The following is a 20,344-nucleotide window of genomic DNA, read 5'->3' as shown; positions in this document are numbered from 1 at the left end:
GGTCCATTAGGGAATTTAAAATGTCCAGGGTCAGTGTAAATAGGCCTCCATGAGTTGTACTTTGGAAAAATGAGGTAGGCACTTCTTGCAGCCTTATTATTTTCCCACCAATATTGATTCATAAATGCTATCATTCTGTCAGTGGACCAATGGCTTAGTGCATGTACAGTAGTTAGGAGTGGGGATTTTAGAGTCTCTCGTAGGACTGGATTGTTATTTGGTTCAAACCAGAGCTTTCTCTTTTTATGAAACAATCGTTGGATTTCAAATCTTGTTTTTCCTTTTCTAAAGCCAAGTAGGCTTCTCTAGCCAGGTTTTCTTAGTTATCAGTTTGGGAAATATCCCTTTGGAACATGAAAGAGGTCTGACTGCTGTTGGTTCCTTGAAGTGCAGTACTCCTTTCGGAAATGTTGCAAGGTGATTTCCCCTAGCTGCCTGCGAGACAGATTTAGAATGCTCAGGGATCTCAATGATAGCTAAAACAACAGGGAAAAGTAGAGCATGCAATGGCTCCTGAACATACAGATCATTTTACATTTTATTTACACTGGAAGGGGGCTACGTTGCTTCTGCAGCATTCCAAAACCATGAACTACTCCAGAAACATATCTACTATTAGTATCAATACTGTCAGTTTTACCCCTGGCTAAGGTACAAGCCTGAGTAAGACCATATAATTCAGCTGAAGTAGCGGAAAGTGAAGGTGCTGCCTCGATGACCTCAAAAGGAGTTCCAAGAGCAGAGCCAGCACGGTATTTACCATGTTCACTCTTTAAATATAAACCGGCAGTAAACCATGGCAAATCTGCGTTACTCAGAGGAGGTTCCTGCAGACAGATCAGCAGGAGGGTCAGGAGGTGATCCCTCAGTGTTGAGTAGTTGTGAGGGGCTTTGGCAGGAATGGAGGGAAGAAAGGCAGCAGAGTTAAGGTGATTACAACGTATAGAGTTATGTGAGATGCGGTTCACATGATGATTTCATAGGAGGTGAAGTCGCTGACTAAAAATGCTGAGTGTGGTGAGAATTCAGGACAGCTTCTACTGTGTGGGGTACAAATATAGTTAAAGGGATCCCACGACCATTTCCTCGGTGGCCTTAACCCAAAAGGAAGTGATGGTAGTGGCTCTAAGGTGGGGGGGACCCCAAGCCACAGAGTCCAGGTGCTGGCTGTAATGCCCTATGGGTCGATGGTCTCTGTGTATTTGGGTGAGTACCCCAAAGACACTTCCTTCCTTTTCATATAGAAAAAGAACAAAAGGGAATTTGATCATTGGCAAGACCAAGAGCAGCAAGGGTCATTAAACTCTCCTTTAAGGCTTTAAAGGTTATGTTGTTTTGTTCCTCTCATAAACTTGGGTCAGTGTTGTTGTGTTTTAGTTCAATGTACCGAGGTTGGGCCTGAAGAGAGAGATTTGGGATTCAATTTGAGCAACAACTACCTAACTGGAGACAACCTAGCAGCTGATGCCTAGTGTGGGGTTTTGAGAAACTTAGGACACCATGAAACCTATCTGCAGCCAGGTGCAGCCTTTATTCTGCTCTCTGATGCTCCAAACATTACATCTGGTTTTCAGGCAAACTGAAATTTTTCCCTAGAGGGTTTATGTCCCTTGAAGGCCAAAAGTTTTACCAGGTGGATGCTGTCTTCCTGTGAGTAGACTTGGGAGGAAAACAAAGAAGTAAGTCATCCACATATCGCAACACAGCATAGGCTCTGGGAAATATTATATCATCCAGCTCAGCCTTTAGGATTTGTGAAAAATAGGTAGGATTCTAAGTAAAACCCTGAGGCATTACTGTCCAAGTGAAATGTTTTTCTTCCCAGGTGAAGGCAAAAAGGTATTGTCTAACTTCAGTAACTAGAATACTACAGAATGTGAAAATCAACTACAGTAAAGCATTTACTTTCAGTTGGGATGGAGGCTGGAAGCATATAAGGGTTAGAAACAATAGGGTGTGGAAGGATAACAATGTTGTTTATTGCTTGGAGGTTCTGGACAAACCTCCACCTTCATCCCTTGGGTTTTCTCACAGGTAAATAGGAGTATTACAGGAACTAGTGCAAGGCACGAGGCCCTGAGCTGTATAACTTTCTGTCATGGGCTTTATACCTTGAAGGGCCTCTGTACTTACAAGAGTATTGATTGATTCTGGGAAGGGGTTTTGAAGGATCTATTTGAATCTTGATAAGAGGTGTACTATAGATTCCATCAATATCAGCTGAAGATTTTGCCCGTAAAGAAGATGGCAGGTGATCCAATAGGGACAGATGATCAGTGCTCCCAAATTCAGTTACAGAGCTATCAGAAAAGGAGCAAATAAGAGATGTTAAAAGGTCCCTTCATTCACTGGATTGCCTATGTTGATGTCTACTGTCAAATTCTAGAATTGTTTCCCCCTTTTGGAAGAAAGGAATTTCAGCATAATGCTTTTTTGTGTAGGAAGCCTCAGCCGTATAAACGTGTAGGGATGGAGGGACAAAGGACAAAAGGGTGAGTATCTCTCAAAGGGCCTAAACAAAAAGGAAAAGTCCAGAGACAGAAACCTGTTCAGGGTTATTAGTGATCCCCACTATGTGGACAGTTTTAGTTCTCCAGGGAAGGGGCTGCTTATAGCAGTGGGGCTGAGCACCAAGAGTATGGCTCCTTGTCATGTGGACATAGAGAGATTTCTCCCCAGTTTGGAGAGTGGTTTCTTCCAGCTGATTAAGGGGAGGAATTGAGAAGAGCCTCTGTAGTCCCTTGGAGCCCCACTATGGGGGATCGGGAGGACACTGAAAAAAGGTGGATAGACGGTTGAAAGTACCTGAAGTGCTTACATTTGTGACAATGTCTTTTCCCATTTTCTAGTTATTTGTAATCATGTCAGAGGCTGGGAGGTTTTTTTGGTTTTCATATAGGAGCCTTCATTTGCCAGAGCTGAAAATTAAAAATGTTAGCAATTTTACTTCTAGGTGACTTATCTAAGGTACTAGCAAGCTAACTTGCCAAATTAAGCAAATCTAAAGTATCATTGTTTCCCATTGCATCCTTGTTCTTTTAACTGAAAGGGGAAGACCTTAGTTCAGGCCACTAATAAACACACAGGTAAAGGCTACCCAAGTGAACTCAATATCTGAAGGAAAATCAGAATTTTCTTTGAAAGCAATCTGAAGTTGATTATAATGATGTTGACTAGTTTCATCGGGCTTTTGTGAGCAAGCCTGAATTTTATCCCACTCAACTGGCTTTGGGAAAGTCCTAGGAATTGTCCAATGAAGGTGTTTAGCAATTACAAGTCAGCGGGGTAGTTTTCCTGGTTTTAATGCTGGTGACTTTCAGGATTTTCTCGGTCAACACTTTCACCCAGGGCTGAGCCTTGCTTTCCCCAGCAAGCTAGTGAGCTAGCTGATAGAGGTCAGAGAACCAGGCTGATGATCTGAATGACTGTATTTAATTCCTCATTGAAGCTATGGGGAGCCTGTTACTTTGGGAGAATCATGGACTCTGGTTTGCAGTTCAGCTATCGTCCAGGGAATATAAGAAATCTGGGATTTATTAGAATACTCAGAGGTCTTAGTTTTAACAGGATAGGTAGTGATACATTCAGAAGAGGAGAAAGATGGCTCTGGAGACAAAGAAGCTGAGAGGGGAAACACAAGTCTTCAAAAGTCATTTTTTTTTCCTTTCTTTAAACACTTGTTTGCCTCAGTTAATCTTAAATTTTTAGTTTGCAAAGGGATAATGTTAGACTACTGGTAGTGTTGGGAAGCCTCCAAATACCAAGCAACATGGACATTCCATTCAGTTTTACCAATTTCAGAGTTATAGCTGCCCTAATTCAGTTTTTAAAAAAAGTAAGTTTGGGGAGTTTGTAAGTTCCATATAACAGCCATTGTTATCCTAAATTACTTTCGGTCAAATCAGTTCATTAGTTAGAAATGTGCATGACGAGACAGCGTGGTTTTTAAACATAAAATCAGCTGAGGTCCCTGTGGTGGGAACACCCTGAAAGTATTTAGGTAACTGAGATCCCATTTTTCAGAAGCTTTTCTCTAGAGCAAAAGGCCCAAGAAGGCTGCAGGCTAAATACCGGCCAGTTCCGCTAAGAACAGTTTGATCCTGAGGAGTTGGGCTGGAGGCTGAAGCAGTACACTTTCAGAAAAAGAGTCTGACCCTTAAGGGGTCAACTAATGGCTGAGCACACAATTACAGAGAAACAATCAGGTCCTAAAGGAGTTAGGCTGGAGGCTGAAGCAGCAGTGCTAGTAGAACAGTCTGCTCCCAAAGAAGTCAGACTGGAGGCTGAAGCAGAGTTTCAATGAGACAGTCAGGTTCCTAAAGGAATCTGGCCAAAGGCTAAGGGAGTATCCAGAAACAGCCAAATCCCAAATGAGTCAGGCTGATGTGCAAAACGAGTACTAACAGAAGAAGGCCTTAACAGAAAATGATGGAGTTTTATAAAAGACCCCAAATAAAGCCTGGAGAGTTTGTCAACGCAAAGAGAGCAGAAGCTTGCATTCAGGAGAAAACTTACCCTCAAACCCTGGGGTGGTGAGAAAACAGAGGCCTCAGGGGGTTGTGGGGGCATCACACCTGTTTGCTCACCAACCTCAGAGCTTTAGGGGGTCTTTTCTGGAACCTCCTACTGGCCACAAAATATGTTGACCATAAACAAAAAGTTAGTCAGATATTTCTCCAGCAAAAATGGGTTTAGTTGGAAACAAGGAATTGCTATCTGGTACATGCAACCATGGTAAGCCACATACATGTTCTCTAAAACAAAGGGAAAACAATTGTTTTCTAGGGGGCACTAGGAAATTGGGAAGGGCTTGTCATGCAGGGTGTCACGTGGGGTCACAGCTCCCGCTCCCCATATAAGAACACAGGACACGGTGAGGCCAAAAAGGAACACCCACGGAGCCACAGATAGGGGAGTCATACCATTATAATTTCGCTGGCGGCTGGGCTGGAGACACAGGAAGCAGGAGCCACGTGATCAGCAACCCCCTGTCCATTTGTCTCTGCCAACCAACCTCACTTGCTAACTGCAATCCGTTGTGTTAACTGCAATTCGCTCTTGCTAACTCAGCCACCACCTTCTTGGTATACCCCATTTTGCTGCTAGCATGGCCACAACAGTTATATTAGTGGCCAGTGGCTCACTGGTTAGAGCTGACGGCCAACTAGCCACAGCTGATGGCCATCCAATCACAGCTGATTTACTACCTGAGGCAGCACCTTTCCGCGTGAGGCCAACAGCCTGGAAACTGCACTCCTGGCTCTGCCCCACAAGCTATTACAGAGTTCCTCGTGTTGTGCTTGGCAATTGACTGAGGGTGTCAAACCTCCCCCTTCTGACCTCTCTACCTCACTTTAAATGAGGCTTCTGCTTACTAATTTTTTACACATTCTTTTATCACATTCCACTTACACTTGTTTCCAATAACCAATTACCCCAAACTATACTAAAAGGAAAATCTCCATAGAGGTTCCTTATGGACCAGAACAAGTGTTTCTATTTATATATATGCAGGATGGATTTGCTGAATCTTAGGGTGCATATTTCCCTAATTTTGTTATGGTCTTCTGGGGTGACCTCCAGAATGTCTATATGGCTCTACAGACCCAGAGGTAATATATTAGATGATTGTTTCCCAAAACATCTATGGACGAATCAGTTCTATAGATTACTCCTCTGATGATAATTTCTAGTTCATTCACTGTCCCTAAGTTTCTGATATTTACTTGCAATATATTGAGAAATACATTGTATAGCCTAAAGTTTAATCCCTTTTCAGATTCAGAAGGTGCAAATATCTTCTCTTGTCTTGTTATGTTTCTAATTCAGGAGAGATTGTTCAACAGAAATTCTTAATCTGTATGTATATAGTCAAAATCATAGTTTTGCTTATGATATATTATTTTGGTATTTGTTTAATATATAAATCTCTATTCCACTTACAAAAAATTTGTTTAATACATTAATCTCTATTCCACTTAAAAAAATGCATCACCCAAATTTTCTTTGGTTAAACTGGCAGTTTTCTTTCAAATTTTGGCCGTTAAATCATTGGAGTGTATTTTTTATACAGCACTGCATAAAGGTGTAGCTCCAGTTTTCTCTAAATGGTAACATTTTATCCCAAATGATTCATTAAAATTCATCCTTTTCCCATTGATATTTGGTATTACTTTTAGCATGTGATAATTTCTCATAGGTAAATGCATCTAGTACTAAGCTTTCACACTGTTTCATTCTTTATCAATTTTACTGTCAGAACTATATAGTTTTTACTATGATTTTGTGATAATCAGTTGTTCACGGGCCTTTACACATCCATAACATTTATAGGGTAAGTTATTTGAGGTCATCAGTAAAGTCCTGCTATTATTGGTACAAGGATTACATTTAATCTATTGATCAGTGTGGAAAGAAGTAAAATGTCATAATGTTAAACTATTTCATCAATGAAGAAAGCATAACTTATTTATTTGTCATCTCTTATGTATAGCAATGATGTTTTAAATTCTGTCAATCCCATCAAATTTATATTATCCTATGCATTCATCCTTTCAACATTCTTATTCTCTTCCTAACAGCTTAGATCCTTCACCATCTAAATTGACTTTTTGCTGCTTAGATCTCATATTTCATCATTATAAAACTTCACTTACATACAACTGCAACGACCTTGCCACAAACCTCTGTTTTCTTGATGTGATCCTGTAAAAGCCCAATTCATGTCCACAGTAGGTCAGCCAGACACGTGCCTAGAAAAGCTAACATCAGTTATGCCCTTGCTGATGCTTCTCACTTCTACTGTATTTCTGCAAGTCCGTTTACCCTTTCATCTTCCTGTTTTGTACTCCTCTCTCTTCAGCTGTCTCCTGCTTGAACCTCACTTTCAACTGATGATCTTTCATCTTATTTTACTGACATAATTAAAAGGAATGAGCAAACAACTTGCCAATGACTTCATAGACTTTTTTGTTGATTTACCCTCATTTGCCTGGACGCAAACATAGGAGCATATCAATTTCGTCTTCAGTTTTCATCCTTTTTAATGCTAACTCTGCATGTGATTTTAAGTATCATTTATGTGCTAGATACTCCCCGATTTTATAAGTGGTCCAGCTTCCTTTACCTGTAGATACACATGCCCAAGTGCCTTGTCAACATTCCCACTTGGACATTTAGTGTGTTTCTCAAGCTTCACATATTCAAAATGTAAGCCTCAATTCTTTCCCACACAAACTAGGTTTGTATTTGTCTTCTCAGTAAATTTTACTTTCATTTACACAATTACTTAGGCTGTGACTAAAACCTGGACTAAATGACTGACTATACCCATTTCCTCTTCTAGATAATATGTCCCAATTCAATTTTCACTGTGGTTACAGAGACCATGTGACTAATTCTAGCCTTTGGAGTGTGTACAGAGGTGATGTATAGCACTTAAAGTCCTAGCCTGAAACTAAATACCACTTACAATCTTCCATGCTCCTTTGTACTTTGATGGCTGGTGGAGAGGCAGTCCCGGACCACATATAAAGATGGCAGAGTCATATAATAGAAGTAGCTGAGAGCCTTACTTTACTGCTTGGATGAGTTTCTCCTAATTAAGAAAATATATAACAGATTGATATGTGTGCAGGAAATGCACAAAGGCTAAGTCCTTGATATTTCAGAAGGTTATGTCAAAAAGTATTAGGTTGGTGCAAAAGTAATTGCAGTTATTGCTATTATTAACCTTTAAACCACAATTACTTCTGCACTAACCTAATAGAATCATAATAGGTCCAAATATCTTGAATCATCTGAATGCTTCATATTTCATATTTATTTACCAACTATAGTCATAATTTGACCACCTTTGAAACTTCCTTGTTGTAAACTACTACCCTGTTCTAAGTCCGTTACCTTGCAACAGGATTATTGCAATGGCTGCAAAAATATTTCCCTTGGAAACATATTTACATCTTTGTCTACTCTGATTTTCTTTTGAAATGATCCTGTTAAAGCTTAAATAAGATAATGCCACACTGCTGCTCAAAACTATGCAGTAGAATCTCTTCTCAGGATAAACCACGGAGATTTATATGAATTTTCTCTCCCTCTTTACCCCTTTGATCTGCCTTTCTACATTTGTGCTTGTCCCACTCTGTTGTAATTCTCTATCCGCTATTTTGTAGGTCCACAAATATATCAAGTACCATCACACTTTTGTGCCTTTGCTGCACTTATTCCTTCTGCTTGAAAGGCTTTTATCCCAAGATATATGCAAAGCTTTCTCATTCCTTTCATTCAGGCATCTGTTCAAATCTATTGCAAGAACATTCACCTTTTTTTATTTAGCGGTACATTCATCTTTTCTTTATTTTTATCATTTTTATTTCATGATGTATGAATTGTTTTGAGTTTTATGCCACTATAAACAATGCATGTTTGTGAGAATATTTGAAAATCTTCCAAAACAGTACTTAAATAAGCTATGTATCTTGCATTATAGTTGAATTGTTGGACTATGAGATATAGGATGTATAAAATATGCCAGTTAGTACAATTTATCCTTCCATTAACAATGGATAAATGTTTCGCGAGTTCAAACATTTTACCAAACTAAAGCTGTCCACTTCAATTTTTTAAAAATTTTTATTTATTTATTTATTTATTTATTTTGATAATCTAATGGATGGGTTATAACTTCCAGTGTCATGATTACGAACACATTTGGACAACTTTTCATACATTTATGGGCCATTTGTGCAACATGCTTTGTCAGGCAACAGTTTGAATCTTTAGTCTGTTTTCTTCTGTGGTGTTCTATCTTTTTTATTGACCGCATGAGTTACTACTGTTGTTAGTTCTTTATGTGTTATATTGGTTGGAACTATTTCCCTTCAAGTTGTGACTAGTCTTTTATTTTTTTTTCTTCTCTCTCTTCAAGTAATACATGTTGATGATTATAAGTACTTAAGTTATCAATGTTTGTACTTCTCAGTTTTTGTGCTCTGATTAAAACATTTTCGGTACTCCTTATTGATCTGACAGTCGTGTTTAAAATAACAGAAATAACAGTGGAATAAGAATAAAAAACTTATTAAAAAGCACATAAAAACATATGGGTCTTTTCCTGTGTTTTCTTTTTATTTTTTAACAGTCTCATAAAGGTATATTGTTTTTGTGGGCATAACATTTATAGTATCTTTTATCTTTAAAATGTCTCTGGCAACTTTAAATGTGTCATTTTTTCACCCCTGAAGTTTAAGACTATAATGCTATTGTCTTGTCTTTCCATTGTTTATCTTAAGAAGTCAGCCATATGTCTCATTGTTGCTTAATTGAGAGTAACACATTTTTTACTTTTAGCATTTTTATGATTTTAAAGTACTCTTTGATTTTCAAGACTTTTGCAGTGATATATCTGAGTGTTGTTTTCTTCGTATTTATCCTGCAGTAGGTTCACTCACCTTGAACCAGATTTTTTACATCTGTTCTCATCTATCACCTCTTTGAAATCCCTGTTTCATCTTTGTTAGATTCTCATTTTTCTTCTGTTATATTTTTTCTCTTGCTTCTTCAACTTGAGTCTTATTTATTTATTTATTGATTGATGGTACTAATTTTTTACCTTTGTGTGTTGACTTGCTGTTAATTCCATACCTTTAGCTAATTTTAAATATTGAATTTGTACCTTCTAGCATAGGATTATAATTATTCAAAAGATGTTAAATTTCTGGTAAAATTTTCCTTCCTTTGATTAATTTTAGCCATCATTTCATCTACTTTGTTCACCACATTAAGCAAAGTTTTATTCAGTCTTTATTGTGAAGTCCAAATTCTTGACAGTTTGAACATTGACATTGATTGCTTTTTCTCTAAAGTATCTGTCACGTTTTGGTCTATTTGAATGTCTCGTGATTTTTATGGTATGATAGACTATACGTATAAATTTACTATGGGGATCCAGATGTTGCTTTCCTTCACCAGAGATTCCTTTGTCCCCCTGTTACGCAGATAGGGAGAAAGTATCATTTCAATGCCAATGTGGACATTGCTAGGTCAGCGCTGAACTGAAATTTGAGGATACTTGGCATAACTTTGCTTCATTCTTGTTCCTTGAGCACGGGATCTGGGACTTTTGATTGGAATTCTATCTTGTTTCTGTAGCCTCACCCCGAAACATTACAGAATATTTGTTTTTATCCTTAAACACTTCCCAGTCTGTACCTCTAGACTCCTACCCCAGTGCAGAACAAATACGCATGTCTGTAGGCAAAGACTAACACCATGCTTTACTCCTTGAGCACAGTGACAACGTAGGACATTTTGTTCTGCCTTTAAAAAGGCTGTAATTCTAGGTCCCTGGCCCCTTGAGCAGCCCCAGAACTCAGATAATATTCTGTTTTGGGATTTAGGCATGTGGTTGTTATTCTCAAGTCTTGAAATTGGAACAAGACAAACAAATAAACAAAAATCTCATAGATGCAGACAATAGTTTTCCTATAAAATTATTTTCTCTTTATTTTTTTCAATCTGACCTTTGATCTGAAATAACTTTGTCATATTTTGTCATATTTTTAATTCACTAATCAATTCATTTATATTTATTTGGATTTTGCTAGGAACAAACTCTTACTGTTTATCTTCTTTTTTTTCTTTTAATTCAAGCTTATTGGGGTGACAATTGTTAGTAAAGTTACATAGATTTCAGCTGTACAATTCTGTATCACATCATCTATAAATCCCATTGTGTGTTCACCACTCAGAGTCAGTTCTCCTTCCATCACCATATATTTGATCCCCTTTACCCTCATCTCCCACCCCCCACCCCCCTTACCCTCTGGTAACCACTGAACTATTGTCTGTGTCTATGAGTTTTTGTTTCTCATTTGTTTGTCTTGTTCTTTTGTTGTTTTTGGTTCATATAGCACATATCAGTGAAATAATATGGTTCTCTGCTTTTTCTGTCTGACTTATTTTGCTTGGCATTATATTCTCAAATCCATCCATGTTGTCACAAATGGTCCTATTTCATATTTTCTTACCGCCAAATAGTATTCCATTGTGTATATATACCACAAGTTCTTTATCCATTCATCTATCGAAGGATATTTTTGTTGTTTCCATGTCTTGGCCACCATAAATAAAGCTGCAACGAACATTGGAGCACACGGGTCTTTATAGATAAATGTTTTCAGATTTTTTGGGTAGATACCCAGGAGAGGGATTGCTATTTCATATGGTAATTCTATTTAGCTCACATATTTGTATTGAGTACAGAATTCTAGCTAGAAATTTATGTATTTTTATCACAGAAGATAAAATTCCATTGCTTTTTGGATATTATTTTTTATTTTGAGAAGTTAGTATAACTTATCTTTAAAGGTAAACAATTTTTTTCTATTTAACACCTTCATATACTCCTTTATATTCCCTTAAACTTTTATATTGGTCCCTTTGATTATAATATTTAATATTTGTAGATTCTTGAGTATTTGGGTTAAAGTTTTTCATTTGTTCTGGAACATTCTCTTTCATATTTTATTCTAGTGTTGTCTCTGTCTGTCCCATTTTCTCCCTCTTCCTTCTGAAAATTGAAATAGACAGGATAGTTTTTCTCACTATGTCATTCTGCCAATAAATTCTTCTGCTTTAGTTCTATCAAAAATAGCTAAACTTGTTGTGCACCCTCCTTCATTCCAGCCAGGGTTCAGCTCCCCAGAGTATGTTGGTATTTATGTCTCCCTTAAACTAGACATAGAAGATGAAAATGTCTTCACAAACTATGCTTGTTCAATGGACCTCAACACTTCTCAGCCATAGTCCTTGTAACCCACCCTACCACCAGCCCAGTGTCATTTGTATTTTGAGCCATAAGAGATTCACAAGAAACTTATCCAGTATTTTTCAGATCTTTGCCCCTGTTTTGATTCTCCAGACTTAGGTCAAGGAGAAGAAGCCAGCAGCCCATGTTGTCTACCATATTGTCAGAATCTATTAAACCCTATTTATAGAGTAAATTATATGCTACTTGCCATGAACAATGAAGAATAATAAGTTAAATATGTTTCCATAAATGTGTTTTAAATCCAAGTTTTGTAGAATCAATAGATGCTTGTGATAACTAGGAAACAGAGGACAAAAAATATCATTTTAGAAACTTGTTTATCCTATATCATATTTTAAATAAATACCTAGTGCAAACATGTTGAAACTCTTACATCTTCAATAACTTCAAATGCAGGAAGGGATAATTACAATCTAAATGTTCTAGGGATACATGATAGCAATTTTACTACTTCTGTACTCTTTTTCTGAATGATTAGTAATTCCAAAATATAAGTCATCAGAGATGATATTTCTGTATGGTCCTTTATATTTACTTTGTGGTGGCTTTCCATGCACTGTTTTATGTTAATTGCATTATTAGTGATGAAATTCTAATTAATTATATGTGGCAAAATACTTGATTTGAAATAGTTATTTGAATTAATAAATATCAAACTTTTGCTATTATTCTCCAAATGTAAGAAAATTCAGTAAAATAATAGCACTACAAAATAAAGACAGAAATTTTTCTCAATGTCTTCCATGTCTTAAAGTAAATGTTTAAATGTGTTCCTTATTATTTTAGAATTATTTTGAAGTTTTAAATACGGTCTCTAAGTTTTCTAAGATTTGTATATTCATTTATAGCAGTATCCACCAATTATTTTATGGTTTGCACATTTCCAAATTCAAATATAATTTCTCTATTGTTTTTATCTGAAATTGGAAGTATCCAAGCAGCAACATGATGATCCCTCAGAGAATTTTACTGATTGTGTTTTGTTTAAAAAAGATGAGATATACTAACACTTCAGTTTCATATTATTTCCTTGATGAAGAAACTGTCTGTATTCAATGATGCAGAAAATATTTAGCTTCCTGTTAAATTTATAGATTCCTGTTGAGATTTAAATGACTTGGATCTAATCTTAGAAGATCAATATTTTCGTTTTTTATCAATGTGTTTTTCCCTTATTGATCTTTTCTTCTTTTTCAACAGATACCTACCTGAATATTTAGTTGACAACTTTTGTCTTAATAGTATGTATAGCTGCTGAAGACAGATAAATCAGGAGAGAGTATCCTTAATGAAATACCTTAATAAAAAAGTCCTCAAGGCATGTACTCATGACAGGAAAAGTTAAATAAATAATTCTCAAAGTAAGCTAGTGAGGTATTAATATATTAGTTATAATGAACAAAATCTGGAATATGTTCTAGGTTGAAGGGTCAAAAGGGAAATCTGGTTGTGAACTAAGGCTGTCGGATTCCAAATCCTCAACTGGTCTAATAGAAGGTGATGGTAAAAAGTTAAAACTAAAATTTCTTTAACCAGAAATTTATTTTGTACTTATTGTAGCAAGGGTTTTAAGAGTTTTGTGTTTTTTGTTTTTTTTCTCTTATTGCATTTCCCTCTCTAATAAAACACACACCTGCCTCTGAATTTAATCACAAATTTCAATGTTGCTAGAAGGTGATGTCTCCATGATCATTGTGACTATATTTAAGCTTTAGAACAAAGTTTATGCCAGAATATGTCATCACCTGAGATATATACCACATCAAAGCTGTAAGAGGTTCAGAATAAGAGCCTAAGTCAGAGAAAATACTTGGGAATTATTATTTAGATTGTCATACATACCAATGCTGCTACAAAAAAAATGAAACAAGTGAGGAAAAAGAGGTTCTGTCATTGATGCTTGGCCAAATATCAGTTTTGAAAATGCAAATCAGCAATTCAAAATAAACATTTCTGAAATTCTTCATAGGCTAGAAAGAGAGGCAAATCAATGGAAGACAATTTTTTTAAAAGATGAAAATGAAAATAAATGAAGGAAAACTGAAGAAAAATAACACTTCTCTAGTTTTGCCTTTGAAATGTCACTCAAAACAATCCCAAAACATTTTAAGAAATGAATAACACTGCTAAAATTTTTCAAACAGCATAAAAGAATAATCCTCTTCCTCACTCCCATTTTATTCTAAGTCATCACTCTTTTTATAAAACTTTTTTATTAGTTTCAGTTGTACAAAACAACATAATAGTTAGACATTTACACACCTCACAGAGTGATAACGCCCACAATCTACTATCCTTCTAACATCGTGTACAGCTTTTACAATGCTATTGACTATATTCTCTATGCTGTACTCCACATCCCGTGACTATATACCGGGGGTGTCAAAAAAAAAATGTATACAAGTGGACATTTTGGTCAACGTTGCTCAAGCAATAGTTCGCCATAATCAAAGTGTCTGTATTCTGATGGTAACCACTTTGAGCACCTCTTGTAATTGTAGAAGTCAAACGTGACTTTATTCATCTTTTGTTAACAGTATATATGGAGTATTACAATTTTAATACAGTTTTCCTTTCTTAAAATGTGTATACATTTTTTGGCACCCTCTGTATATGTACAGTGACACCATTTCTAGTAGATTGATTCTTAAAAGGGAAAAACTTAGCAATTTCTGTGTTTTCACTGTCATTGAGTCAATTATTAAATCTGTCCCTCATAGCATTTTTTGAAATATTTCAGTATAGTTTGCTCTAGAAAATTGGACCCTCTAAATGAAAAGAAAACCACAATTTTAAAATACTCTGACCTCTATGATTAATGAAGCAAAAAGTGACTGTACTTTTCAAACTGAAGTAAATATTAAGGAGTGACGTTGTTCCCAAATGAGAGAAAATCTTTTTGTCATTATCACATGAGGGTGTGTGTGTGTGTGTGTGTGTGTGTGTGTGTGTGTTTACAAAGAGAGAAAATCTCTTTGAAAAATTTTGGGCACTTAATTTTTTTCTTCAGAGACTTAATATTTCATCTCTTTCCAGACATTAATTTTGTTCTACTGAAAATGCTTCCTACAAAATGAAATATATATTTTGAACACAAAATATAAACTAATTTGGAATCAATAGAATAATCCTTCTGATTGACCAAATACCTTTCAGAATTAGTGAATGGCAAGAATAAATTTTATCCCCCCAGAAGAATTTTTCTTCCCTCAGTTCTCTTCTTAGATCCAGTATCCATGACAAATAGACACTTATCTGTATTGAGATGATAAAAATAACATAATTATCTACACTGCTTTCTCTGTGACTAATGGAGGAGCTATTGCTAATGCTACACTTATCTAGCTATTATTAAGAGATCGTCTGTGTTATTCAATGCTTGATTTAGTTAAATAATGCCAATGGTTTGCTAGTGAAGTTCCCTTCAGGATAATATCATTAAAACTTGAGAAAATTATGCTATCGAGTTTTATAAAATGAGTCTAAAACTCCTTAAATTCAATTTCAAGGAAATTATAGGATTAAAATGTACTTTATTTGTCTTAGTATGTTTGAAACCAAAATTAAAAAATTAATATTTACTTTTGGATACCTTTTGGATACTTAACTTTCAACAACAACAACAAAAAAAAAGCACACTGCTTCCAGTATTTTAAAATTAATATAAGGAGTAGCAATGTGTGAAAGCAAAAACTCCTATTGTAGAATTAATCAGAGGCCTCCACCTGGCCTCAAAGAAGTCTCATCGATAAGGCCTGAGGCAGCTCAAGGCAAGATACTCAGTTGTGAGGTGTGGTCAGCCTCCAGATCTGCGTATGCAAAGAATGTGAAACCCTTTTCAATGATAAGCACAGAAATAAGGGTATGGCTCCCAGACTCAGAGAATTATGGGAAATATGTCTTTACTGACTAAAAATAGGAGGGAAAAATGTTTTCCTTGCTGTATGTAATTCTATGTTCACAGGACTGGAAATACAGAGCCACTGTATGACAATTAACTGAAATACACAAGAGGGTAAAATAAAAAAGAAAAAATAATAATAATGCATTTTCTTTTTCCACCCCTTAGGCCCAATTTACCATAGTTTTTCTTTACTAACTGAAAACAATCTCATTCATTCACAGAGGTGGTTCACAAGGGAAACAGCCTGGATATAGTTTGGTAATTCCAATATTCTTAATGCAGTCAAACAGTGACAAGGGTGTGAAGGGTGACTATTTTCTAAACCATTTGGACTTTCATTTGGAGAGGAAAAAGTTAGGTTAAGACGGAAAACATGGCAAGAATTGTTTTGACATATAATAATTTTATAAATGGAGGGACTGATAGTAATATCACAGTAGAAAAATCTTTCATGCAAACGTAAATATTTCTGAGAATATATTTTTCTATTATGAAATGCCAACTGAATAAATTATGAATTTATATACATCTTTACTGAAGAGCTTTTGAAAATATCTCTAATACCCATATGTCTTATTCAGTTCTTGAGTAGTTTGAACTACATTAAGCTGTTGTACTTGCAGCATTATTATAAGAAATACAATTGATGCATCTTAATATTTATTGAATTGAATGGTGCCAATATATCTTAGATAGTTATTAGCCTACTATCTCCTACTTTCAGTCAGAGGAAAGCATCTGCTTTTAAGTGCTCATATGATTAAATCCAGCCCATCCCAATAATCCAGAGTAATCTCCTCCCTTTAAGGTCCATAACCTTAACTACATCTTCAAAATCCCTTTTGCCATATAATATAACATATTCAGAAGTTCCAGATCTTAGACCCTGGACATGTTTGGGGAGTCATTCTTCTGCTTACACAGAGTTATGGATTTGTGAGTATGTGCATGTATTTTTTCCCACAATGACAGACTGAGGTCCAATGCAAATTATAAGTATTTAATAAATTGTTGAATAATTTATTGAAAAAGCCTCAGTTTAACATTGAAATATCAATTTAATATTTTATAGTAGTGCTTAAAATAACATCGCAAATTAAAAAGCTACATTCATTCTAACTACTGCCCAAATATTTTAGATTCATTTTAGTACTATCATTTGTCTTAGAAGCTTCAAGAATTATAACCAAATTCTGTGCTTGGCGTTGTTACCAAGGAATTTATAATCTACTGAGGTGCATAATGAAAGGTCAGGAATTACTATAAAACAGTAAGTGATATAACATATTTCATATTTGTGAATATTATGAGAACGTGTGTTCACACTGGTGGTAAGAATCAGGAAATGTTTCATCATGAAATGTGAGTTGAAGAATTAAAACAATTTCAATAAGCTGTGATATCTAGGGAAAACACTTGTAAATTGAGTAAAATATGATAAAGATGTAGAAGTAGGAAAATACAGGGCTTGTTTGAATGAGAACAAGCAGGGCCTGAGGCTTTTTTTCTGAAAACAATAAAAAAGGTATGGATAGAGTCAGAAAGAGATAAGTCTGGAAACAATAACATTAACAACATCTACTTATTGAACATGTGGGAAGAACATGCACTCTTCAAAGCACAGACAACAAGAGGAAAAAAAAAACACAACAAAGTTCCAATGGGCATGCACAAAAATAAAGAAATACAAAATATTTGACCTATCAATTAATGATACGTGTTTCCAGGTAAGAAAGCTTGTGGGTTGTGCTGGTTTGCACAACAGGGTCAGGTAAGACCTTTCAGGAAACAAAACATTTAAGGACATATCTGAAGCAATGTGAGGAACTAACACATGTTGTTTTCTGAAGGAATAGTCTTGCTGGGGGAGAAAGAGAATGTGTAAGGATCTGAAAGGGAGATGGGTCAGAAGCAGGTTCATTTTTTTTTTTTTTTTAAGAAACAGAAAGAGGGTTTTTGTGCCAGGAACAGAAAGATCATGTGTTGAGGGAAAGGGTGGTAGGAGATGCCATTATAAAGACATTTGCAGCCTTGTTATGGAGGCCCTTGACTGAAGGAGTGTAGAATTCTGACTAGTTTTATAAACAGCAGGTCAACCTTGAGTTACATGGCAATGATTTGGAGCTGTTTATTAAACAGATGACTCTGGAAACAATATATAGTGTGAAGTTGAGCTGGAAGAGATCAGGTGCTGCAGACATGTTAGGGAGCTATTACAAAAATCTGCTGCAGAAGCAGAATGTTTGTACCTGATGTAGTGATGGTATTGAAACCCAACAGAAGTGAAAGCCTGTAAAAGAACATTTGAGAGGAGACAGAAAGGAAGAAACAAGAATAAAATTTGGCGCAGAGTTTTCCAAGTGGAGCTATCATTTGAAAGAGATAAACCATACTTTAGTTAAAAAAATATTTTGAGTTGCTATTTGTATAGTGTATCTGACACCACTTAGAAAATGCCTCATCTTCTTGTCTGCCTCCAAGACTCCTTGGCTTGATTCACACAACAGTAGCTGCAGCAACCAAGTCCCTTTAGCACCTGCAAAATTCTACTACCACAAGCTGTTTGTTGCCCAAGATCTTGAACTTGAGATGGGGATTTCAACCATCTCCTATTCTCTTGCTTAAGTGAATCTGAAAGTAAATTAAACAATCACGAACCCAGTGCTATACCACAAAATGATTTGAAGAGTTCATATAGAAATACATTTTTAAAAAGAATGAATGAAGACCAGCACAAAAAGCACAGATTAGAATAGAAGTCAACACTTGGACATTAGGATGCCCACAGCTGAGTTTCATATTTGAATTTTAGCTCACTAGCAGTCTAAATGAAAAGGTTAAGAAAAACAGTAACACTATTGTCATTGCTTACAAAGTAAGAACATTATACTCCGGGGAAAACTAGCTTTCCAGGAATTATTTCTGATTTTTCTTTTTTTCTTTTATGGGCCTGTGTATCAGTGACAATGAACAGAATAATGCTCAATGGCCTCAACCACATTTCCTCAACAAATGTAATTGTGGGTTTTGAAATCAGATCTTTATAGGTCCTTTGGAAAAAAAAAAATGAGACTGTGACACAGAAGTGAAACTCAGATAAACCTGGGAGATGGACATCAAAGAAAGTAAGAAAATCATCTATCATTATTACGATAGAAAATAAAAAATCAAATTATAAATAACATGCCAGTTTATAGCTTTGCAATGGTCCAATTTATTCCTTTCTAGTGGAAAGGATAGACTATTTGGAATAATATGACCTCTGCTATTGGCAGGTTGGGCATGCGGGTTTTAGTCTATTTTTTGGGGGGTGAGGAGGTGGAAGCTTGGGATATCATCCCACAAATTATTGGCTACCATTATATTTCTGATTATGTAGGACTGATACCCAACACTATTCAGGCACTTTTGCTGCCCTGTTGATAAACATGGGCACCAACATTATCTGGCATCCTTATTCTAAGACACTTAAAATCTATTCCCACAAATATTTCTTACATCTGTAAATACAAACTAGTAAATTTACAATTGACTTGTTCATTTCTATGTATATTATTTTTCTTACTTTGTAATCTTTTCCCATGGATTCACTTTTCATCTTGTTGATATGCATCCATCACTAATTCATCCACTGAGTGCTGTAGATGGTATATTTCTTCCTGTTTGTATGTTGAGGTTCATTTTACTAATATATTTTATTATTGTCAGGCTCTATGGTTTTCTTATTAATACCTATTCGTATTCCTGCAAAAATCTACATCTGAATTTATTTAAACAATCTTAATTTGAGAATGCATGCCTTCTCTAGGACACCAGTTCCAGACCACTTTTAGTTCTTATTAACTAGCAAATCAAATTAGAACAATCTCTGAAAAATAATCCATCAAGACAGTAATTTAAGTTTGCAATCTTTGTTTCTTGTTTTAACAGAAGTTAAACTTTGATTTTCCAGACACGTATGTTTCCTTTTTTGTCTATCATTGCAATGCATTTGGAGATAGGGGTGAGTTTAAAAGCATGAATTCACAAAATTCATTCTGAACTGCAAATGTATTGGTAATATGCTAATTTTCTTGTGAACTCTCCAACATAATTTTGATTAAAAAGTTCAATATTTCTATTTTGATTTTTATCATTTTATTCAATATCAAAATACCATTTTTATATGAATGGAAAATAAACATATTTGAAGGTGAGGATTTCAAATGCAAGTATATTAGGGGAATGTACTTGGGTGAGGGATTTGTCACCATGCAATTCTACCAGTATTAATTCCAAGACATTCCCTTCTAACTGCCCTTGCTCTTTTGTGTGTCAAGTACATACGCATTTAATTTGGTGAATGTGAGGATTTAAGTGGCTGGGTTATTAAAAATGTATATCTACTTATCGTAGTTCAGATGGGTTTCAGCCAGGTTCTGGGGCATTTACAGACATCATACTGATAGAAAATTTAAAATCAAATTACAGGAAGCTATCAACAGAAGGCACACACCCCACAGCTAATACAGGCTCTAATGATAAACTATTACTTATAATTTAGTCCACTGTTCACATAAGGTGCTTCGAGTATTTCTAGATATAGTTTTCTTGTACCTGGCTCCAAC

This window comes from Rhinolophus sinicus, chromosome 17, assembly GCF_057876585.1.
Source record: "Rhinolophus sinicus isolate RSI-liver-muscle chromosome 17, RSI-T2T, whole genome shotgun sequence".
NCBI classification, from domain to species: domain Eukaryota; kingdom Metazoa; phylum Chordata; class Mammalia; order Chiroptera; family Rhinolophidae; genus Rhinolophus; species Rhinolophus sinicus.
This window is presented reverse-complemented; position numbering follows the sequence as displayed.